This window comes from Perca flavescens, chromosome 15 (assembly GCF_004354835.1).
Source record: "Perca flavescens isolate YP-PL-M2 chromosome 15, PFLA_1.0, whole genome shotgun sequence".
Lineage (NCBI taxonomy): Eukaryota > Metazoa > Chordata > Actinopteri > Perciformes > Percidae > Perca > Perca flavescens.
Window position 1 is genome coordinate 16,472,720 of NC_041345.1, and position 9,218 is coordinate 16,481,937.

A 9,218-nucleotide genomic window follows, 5' to 3' on the forward strand; every position below is an offset into this window, starting at 1 on the left:
ACAAAACTGCTTTGCTAGGTCAATTGTGTTGTAACTGTTTGCTGAAAAAATAATTTCATTCATTAGCATGATTGCCGTACTTTTTAGTTGAAAAACATCCAAAACACTGTTAATTTAAAAAAAATAAAGAAAAAAGGAAAAAAGCTGACCAGACGCAAGCTTTTATATAGCAGCAGCTGGGAAGGCATGAGATGGGAGGTATATCCTTTCGGTTCCGGTGATTATTTGTTGTACTTGTCATGGTGACTGGTCAGTGTGTTGGTGTTTTTGTTTCATGTGTTTATGACCAGTTGTCTGAGGGGTTAGATGATGATGATGATGATGATGATGATGATGATGATCTCTCCTTAAACAGCCAGTTACTGAACATAAGTGTCTGACTAAAATGGGCATTTTCCAGATTTCTAGAGAGCTAATTTTGTTCACTTAACTTGATGGTTTACTGATGAATATTTTAACTGGGTGTTTTCCCAAAACGCTTAACAGCCTGAAGGATGCCAGAGAAATTTTGCACCATTAAATACTTTATTCTTTTTATATGACTTATGATGCAGAAAATGGGGAAATAAAAATTCTCAAAGGTTTTGGTAGAAAACTTGTTTTTGGGGTTAACTATAGAATGCAATGCATTGCTATGACATTTTGTAGCCATACATGCATTCATAGTTCCCAGAAGAGGCATCCTAATGACTTTGGTGATCCCCTGACTTTTCTTCTAGTGCCAAAATGAGGTTGACATTTTGTGGGTTTGATTGAAATATCAGTACAACTACTGGATGGATTGTAATGCGTTTCCCTAATTTTATGACCCAAATCTTGCAAAACTAGGCTACATTCCCCTCAGCTGTACTTCACATTTAGTGATAATTGGCAAATGTTAGCATGCTACACACTTAACTAAGATGGTGATTGTGGTAAATGTTGAACCTACTAATCAGCATGTTCGCATTGTCACTGTGTGCTTGTTTGCATGCTGATGTGGTGTTAGTATAGTCTGCAGAGTCACTAACATGGCTGTAGACTGGGGGTAAAAAGGGGACGGAGTACCCAGGGCCCTCATGTGAGGAGGGCCCAAAAATATGCTAGAATGAATAGCTGTGGATGCAGGGAGGGGCCCATAGAAAATGCCTTTCTACAGGGCCCAGAATTTTCTGCTACGCCCCTGGCTGTAGACTCTTTCGGATGTGTCCCTGAGGATCAGCCCCTCTTTGACTGACAGTCAGACATTTAACACAACAATTTAGGTTTTGCTCTTTAACACCTATGAGTTGAAAGGGTTACTGTAGATGGACAGAGGTCTTAATGCTCAGCTGCACATATGGATGGAAGACATGCTTTAGCCCTGCGTGCCACACCATTGCTTTAACAAATCCATGGTTCATTAGATAGGTCTCTGAGGAACATGCATGACTTGCTGAAATAACACGCATGACTTTCTGAAATAATTTACCCTGATATAAATTTGATCGTGCCCAGAAGAGCGCCTCACACCTGACTGACTTCTTATTGATCATGGTGCAGACGCGCCACTGTGTCCTTGGTCTTGTTGAAGTATGAATCCAGTTAGAAATGAGAAGCCGAGATAATAACAAGCAGGAGCACAGAGCTACAGTACTAAAGAATGACAACTTGATTAATGGAAGCTGAAGTGGGAAATATAGGCAGTACTCAGACATGTTATAATGGTCTTTCAGTCTTCTCCTGATGTTCATCTATATCCTCAGACTTAGGATACCAGGAACGTTGTATGAGCCAACTGGAAAAGAAAATTACCTCTGACAACTAAAACTAACCACAACCCTGGATGCAAAATAATCTAATCCATCCAATCTTTGAATAGTGTTGTCTTTTTGTGAGGCATCATCATGTTTGGTATAGGCCTAATGCATATTTTTTATTTACTTTTGATACACATTTTAAAAATGAAACCTTGACTTCTTTATTTCAATACTTGGTATACTTTGGTATGTTTTCCAGCAATAAAAGAGTTCATATTTGTCACCCCAGTAGTTGGAAGCAATCATGAAACATTAACATTTTTGTAACATCTTTTAAAGCTTTTTTTTTTTTTTTTTCTTCACAGATGTATCATATTTGTAACTTTTTTTTTCATGTGGGTGACAGGACACACTAGCCAAAGACTCTAGCAGTGTCCCAATACCACATAAAAGGGCTGCGGTTGAATAGTCAAAAATATTACCTCTAGAAAACGTCCTGAGGTCAAGTAAAGTTGTAAAGGAGAATTCGTAAGGACTTAGGAAAAGACTACTGCTGTGCTCAGAGAATCGGACTGCACTCGGCTACGTAATTATGCGAAGGCAGATGTTATTGAGGTGGGTCTGCTGTGGTAAACGGCAAGGTTTTGAAGGTGAACTACAGAAACCCACCTGGAAGCTTATTGGCCCTGTGTGTTTCTTACCATGTTGTCATTCAGGCTCTATAAAAAATGGACAACCTGGTGGAAAATATTACTTCATTGCCATCTATTTTCCATTAAATTATTTCTGTATCATGTGAAGCACTCAGTGCATGTAATTTCGTTATTGTAAAACAGCAACTTGTAGACTATTTCTTCTATGAAAGGTGTTGTGCAAAATAAAAGTTTTTATTGGTTAGTCACCCTCTTGTCCACTCATTCATCAGCATGAATCCAAATTAGTATGATTGTATGCAAATTATTGTAAAATTTCTGCCAGCAAAACGTGTTAGGCCTACAAATCTACTGTACATATTAGTGAATACGCAAATTGCAGTTAGATAGTTGTTGGTGGGTGAAATAATACATCATTAATGAGGACAATATTTGCATTCTCTAAACTGTAAACTATGCGCATTTATGCACAAGGTCAGCAGTTAATAAAAATTTAGAGTGGTGAATGGTGCCATGGTTATTGGCAAACTGCGTGTGTGAGAATGGAAAGCTCTACAGGTGTAGGTAGCAACAGTAACTAAGGGGGGTGGGGCTTAGCGACTGGTGGGTTGGTAGTTGTAAGTGTTGTCAGCAGTTGTTGCTGTTTGATTCTAGTTGTTGCTGAGTGGTCTGCTCAATGCTTTCACCAACAGCAGTTTGGGGAACACAACGTTTATATTTAGTACAAGATGTATCAATAGTTTGCATAAATCAATCGTCATGGTTTTGAGACTGTACGGAGTTAAGCAAAGCAGAGTGAGGTTGATGTCGACCTCTGCTCCCTTTTTACTAATCTGTCCACTTCTACTCCCTTTGTGAAAAGGTTGATTTTAATCAATCGATTCAAACTCAAGGCCCATTTACTTGAGCACTGTACTCGTGTGAGTATTTTACACAAGAGCTTACAATCAGCTTTTACTGTGTCCCATACTCTGACCTGCTTTATGCTTGTACACCACTCATCTGTTCAATGACTGAATATTTTACAGTGAGGGGGGGAGAATTACACTCAGCCAGAGCTATTCCTGTCCAGTCCGTTCTACTTTCACACCCCAATGAGTGTCAAGTATACTTAATACTTAGAATAAAATCACACCCACTAAGAGCTCTTACTGTCAGCCTCTGGCTTCCTGTGTTTAAATGGCTGTAATTAATGTCTTCTTTTTTTTTTTTTTCCACTGTGCTCTAATCAGGTTATCATCCATAATATCCAAAGACAGAAATTACACTATTGGTTGTAGAGCTGCATATGCAACAACATCATTGTTTTCCATTTGCTGCTGATAATGCAACAGTTTCTTTTTTTCTGTTCTGCAGCTAGTGGGGAAACAATTAATAGTGCCATGTAATAAGTATGGTTGTGTCAGCTGTGTAAGGTTCATGGCTTATTTGGGCCAGGTGCTGCTGGAGAACCAGTTGGACATCTTGAGTAAAGATGATGCACGTTTTTAGCGGAGTTTCTCCTTATTCACTCACCATCTGGTTGGCTAAAGTGAAATGATATATCATATGAGCTCTCTGCAGTAGTGTATCCATCACACACACACAGTTGTTGCCATAGCAATTAATTCAGTATGATAATGTGAATTTTGAAATGAATAAACCTTTTCAGCAGCAATGTTCTGCTGCTGTGAGCCTGCATCTCAAAACCTTCTCCATAACAGTCTGGTCCACTCTCCAGTCTTCCTGCTGTGATGTGAAATGACATTTGTGATACCAGGAACTTGAGCCTTGTTAAAACTTGTGTGTTCTTTGCCTCCGGGTCATAAATCTCCAGCTGGGAAACTCATCTCCGTCTGCGAAACCCACACCTGTTGCATGCGTGTGAACAAATGAATTCACTTTGCAGTTTTTACAGAAACATTTTGAAAATGTATTAAATATGTAGCCATTTGGGCCTTCAAACTCTCCATACTGTACAAGGGCCTTAGATACACTGTGATATAAAACACATTTTTAAATGTAAATTCTGTCACAGTCTGGTCTTAACATGTTTCTACAATAGTCTAAAGCAAGGAAGTGTGTAATAAATCAAAACAAACGATGTGTTCAGTGTTTTATTGGCTTTTTTTTCCCCCATCTGCTTGGTTATTTGACAGATGTGAAGGATTTCTGCACTACTAACAAAACCCAGCCAGCAAGGACGTGTGGAACTAGGAACTGTAAAGAAGTCTAGTGGATTCAAGGCTACATTTCATGGCCAAAAGGGACTAGTCATTTTCTCCCCGTACAAAAGATTCATTAACTTATTCAGAAACCAATTTCTCCTCTATTTGCCAAAGCAGCAGTCAGAAAGCCTTCAAGTGAGCTGAAATGCCCAAACAAAGGAAAAGGGGTCATGTACCCATTCATCACTGAAATTGAAAAGATCGATTGTTTGGAGTGGATGTTTATGTGTCCCAGGGATCAGGTGCATTAAGCTTATGCATCAACGAGTTTTGTCATCAGCTTGGCTAAAATCTTCAGCGACAAGAAGCAACACAGGCAAAAAGCATTGGTCTTAAAACCTATCGGAGGCTCAATGTTTTCGACAACCAAAGAAATGACATTTCCAGCAATCACAGCAAGAATTTATTAAATGTAGTTTTCTATTTTGATCTTGTCTGTATAAACCCTTTTCATTCAGAATTTCATTTAGCTTGAATGCAGGATTGGTCTGCTTTTCCAGCAATAATTGCTTAACCCTCCTGTTATCTGGGGTCAATTTGTCCCTATTCAATGTTTAACATCTTTTATTTTTATACACACACACACACACACACACAGAGTACAGGCCAGGCCAACTGTTTGGACACACCTTTTTCATACAATGCGTTTTCTTTATTTTCATGACCATTTACATTGTAGATTCTCATTGAAGGCATCAAAACTATGAATGAACACATATGGAATTATGTACTTAAAAAAGTGTGAAATAACTGAAAACATGCCTTATATTTTAGATTCCTCAAAGTAGCCACCTTTTGCTTTTTTGATAGCGCTACAAACCCTTGGTGTTCTCTCAATGAGCTTCATGAGGTAGTCACCTGAAATGGTTTTCACTTCACAGGTGTGCCTTGTCAGGGTTAATTAGTGGAATATTTCCCCTTATTAATGGGGTTGGGACCATCAGTTGTATTGTGCAGAAGTCAGGTTGATACACAGCCGACAGCCCTATTGGACAACTTTAGAATTCATATTATGGCAAGAACCAATCAGCTAAGTAAAGAGAAACGAGTGGCCATCATTACTTTAACAAATGAAGGTAGTCAGTCAGGAAAATTGCGAAAACTTTGAATGTGTCCCCAAGTGCAGTCGCAAAAACCATCAAGCGCTACAACCAAACTGGCTCACATGAGGACTGCCCCGGTAAAGGAAGACCAAGAGTCACCTCTGCTGCTGAGGATAAGTTCATCCGAGTCACCAGCCTCAGAAATCGCAAGTTAACAGCAGCTCAGATTAGAGACCAGATGAATGCCACACAGAGTTCTAGCAGCAGACACATCTCTAGAACAACTGTTAATAGGAGACTGCGCGAATCAGGCCTTCATGGTCAAGTAGCTGCTAGGAAACCACTGCTAAGGAGAGGCAACAAGCAGAAGAGATTTGTTTGGGCCAAGAAACACAAGGAATGGACATTAGACCAGTGGAAATCTGTGCTTTGGTCTGATGAGTCCAAATTTCAGATCTTTGGTTCCAACCGCCGTGTTTTTGTGCGACGCAGAAAAGGTGAACGGATGGATTCTACATGCCTGGTTCCCACCGTGAAGCATAGAGGAGGAGTAGTGATGGTGTGGGGATGCTTTGCTGGTGACACTGTTGGGGATTTATTCAAAATTGAAGGCATACTGAACCAGCATGGCTACCACAGCATCCTGCAGCGACATGACATCCCATCCGGTTTGCGTTTAGTTGGACCATCATTTATTTTTCAACAGGAAAATGACCCCAAACACACCTCCAGGCTGTGTAAGGGCTATTTGACCAAGAAGGAGAGTGATGGAGTGCTGCGCCAGATGACCTGGGGCCTATACCATGAAGCTGGTTTAGGTGGCTAGCCAGCTATGTTTCAGTTTAGTTTCCACCAACCCTGGGTTTCAGGTACTATGAAAGTAGCTCGGCTTTAATCGGTGTTCGTTGCCATGGTATCTTACGCTGCACGGCTAACCTGCTCCGGGGCAGGTTATGTTCTGGATTCGAGAGCTCAGTCTGAAGTTTGACCAATCAGCGTTGAGCAAAGAAACATATAGGTGACGTAATTAATTCCCAGCTTCTGTTCTCTGTTGCAATCATTGCAATGGCTTCACCTTTTCTTCCAAATCCTGTGGACATCTCAGCGCAAATTGTTAGACGAGCACTTCTTAGAGAAAGAGTTTTTAGGGACAGACAAAATCCCCTTGACTTTCCTGATAGGCTACTTACTTGTATGAAAGATACAGATTTTCCGCGGAAGGAATAACTTATCTTTGCGAACTTCGTGAGCCGCACATAACAAATGTGACTCGTCTAAGCCATGCACTTACTGTACCGCAAATGGTATGTATTGTGTTGCGTTTTGTTGCAAGTGGTACATACTGCTTCATTGTGTTCCCTGGACATTTATCGACCATGTCCATAAAAGAGGGATTTTATAAAATTGCCGGTAAGATATATTGATAGGGTGACATGAACAAATTTAACCTTTCACAATCAGTTTTTTTTTTTCCTTCAAAAAGCAGCTTGCACTTAGAGCACTTAAGTATTATACAGTAGCTACATGTTAAGAATGTTTTTTTTATTTATATATATATATGAATACACACATTTTCATTTTATTTATTACATTTTTAATATGATTAGCCTATATTCATAATTTTACATTAATGGCCTATAGAATGTATTTCTTTAACTTACGCATTAACGCAATCAGCAATCTTCCTCCAAGATTGTTCTCTTGCTTTGGCAGCAGAGACGGTATTACTGCGTGCTTGAAAAACATTTTTATATTCTTCATATTTCTGAAGAATAATTTCTTGCTCAACCGCGGAAAAATATATTGCTCTCGCTTTATCCATATCGAACGTGATTGGTTGTTAGGTGCCGACGTCACTCTTTTATGTGCACGCGCGCGCGGAGTAATCAGAGTTTAAGTAGTAACTAAGTAACTAAGTTAGTACTAAAACTAGTGTGAATACATTTTCTTTCCTCATGAATATGCAAATATATGCTGCAATTGATTGGATAATACAAAGCCTCATTTAGTTCGAATTGTTTTAATGAACTGTATACAAAAAAACTAAAGAACAGAATGTCACAAAATCAGCGATGTATACTTGGATATATTCTATATATATTCTAAGTGTGTTATAATAGTTATCACAGAGGTAGCTGCATCACTGGCATCTGATCATGGTGATAGGGTATGTTGTGACACATGCTAACTGCAGCAGGTTGAAGAGGTCTTGTCCAGCAGCTGTACGCCCTTCAGCCAGGCTTATTAAATATGGAGTTACAACGCTCTGCTTTCCAGAACAGCATTTCAGCTGCTTGCATCGTTGGTCACATCAAACTAAGTGGACCTCGACAATGTTTCTCTCCTGACCATGTAAAATCCAGTAGGCAAATATATTGGAACCAAAGGAGCAGTCACCTGATTTAGCATGATAATTTAGACTTATTGCTCTCTGTTAAAACAATAAGTAGCAGAGGTCTTTTCCAACAATAAGTAGCAGAGGACTTTTCCAACTAACGGCTGTGAAGTAACCATCCAAGCCTGCTGTGAAATATTAAATATCTATGGAGTATTGCTGCCCTCTGCTGTACAAACCCCGAATGACACAGCGCATTTTCAATGAATCTATCACCTTTTTTTTTTTTTTTTTTTAAGCGGTGGTTAAGAAAATGGCCACAAATGTTCCCGTAATCAATATCCAAATTGCTTGTTTTGTCCAATCAGCAGTCCCAAACTCAAAATGATTCAGTTTACGATGATGTAAAAGAAGCAGATCTTCAAGTTTTGCTTGATGAATGACTTAAATCAGGGATCTTCAACAGGGGGTCCTCAGAGTCACTCGAGGGGGGAGGCCTCCAAATTGTTAATTAATTTTCCAAAAATTAAAGTCTTAACATGATTCCAACATATTATTATCAAATATAAATCCCCACCGATGGTAGGCTTGCTGGCCTATAGGTAATGTAGTCACTAAGGTAGCCATCCACAGATACAGTTCTTCTTAAAGGATTGACTGTTTTCACATTTGTGTTTAACATTAAAACATGATTCATAAAATCACGCTAACAACTATTAGGCCACTTGAATAGCTTAGTATTCTATTAAAAAAAGGGGTCTATAAATGCTTTAGGCTGCCCTAAAACGTATTATAGGACCAGATTAATATGCAATTTCATTTTATCAAATATATGTAGTAGGGGGTCCATGATTCTCTTTCAGTAAAGGGGTCCTTGGCTTAAACTTTGAAGTCTCCTGACTTAAATTATTAAATTGATTACCATAGTTGTTGCAGAATATTTTTGTCTTAACTGTTTAAGCTCCACAAAGTATAGCAAGAGTAAAACCATGTAAAGATGTATACAAATCTGTAGTGAACTAACTTCACCTAACCATTTGTAAATAATAATCTACTTTAAAACAATTTCATTACAAAACTACATCTATCTGCTTAAAATGGTCAAAAGTTGCTCCCTCTCATATTAAATATACAGAATTCCATGTTTAATCTGTCAAGGCTATTGCATCTTAATCCACAACAGTTCTGTTAGAAGTCCTGAGTTTGAAGTTGGGAAACAATTGCTGCAAAGATCAAAAACTGTCCAAATAAAATCCTGTACA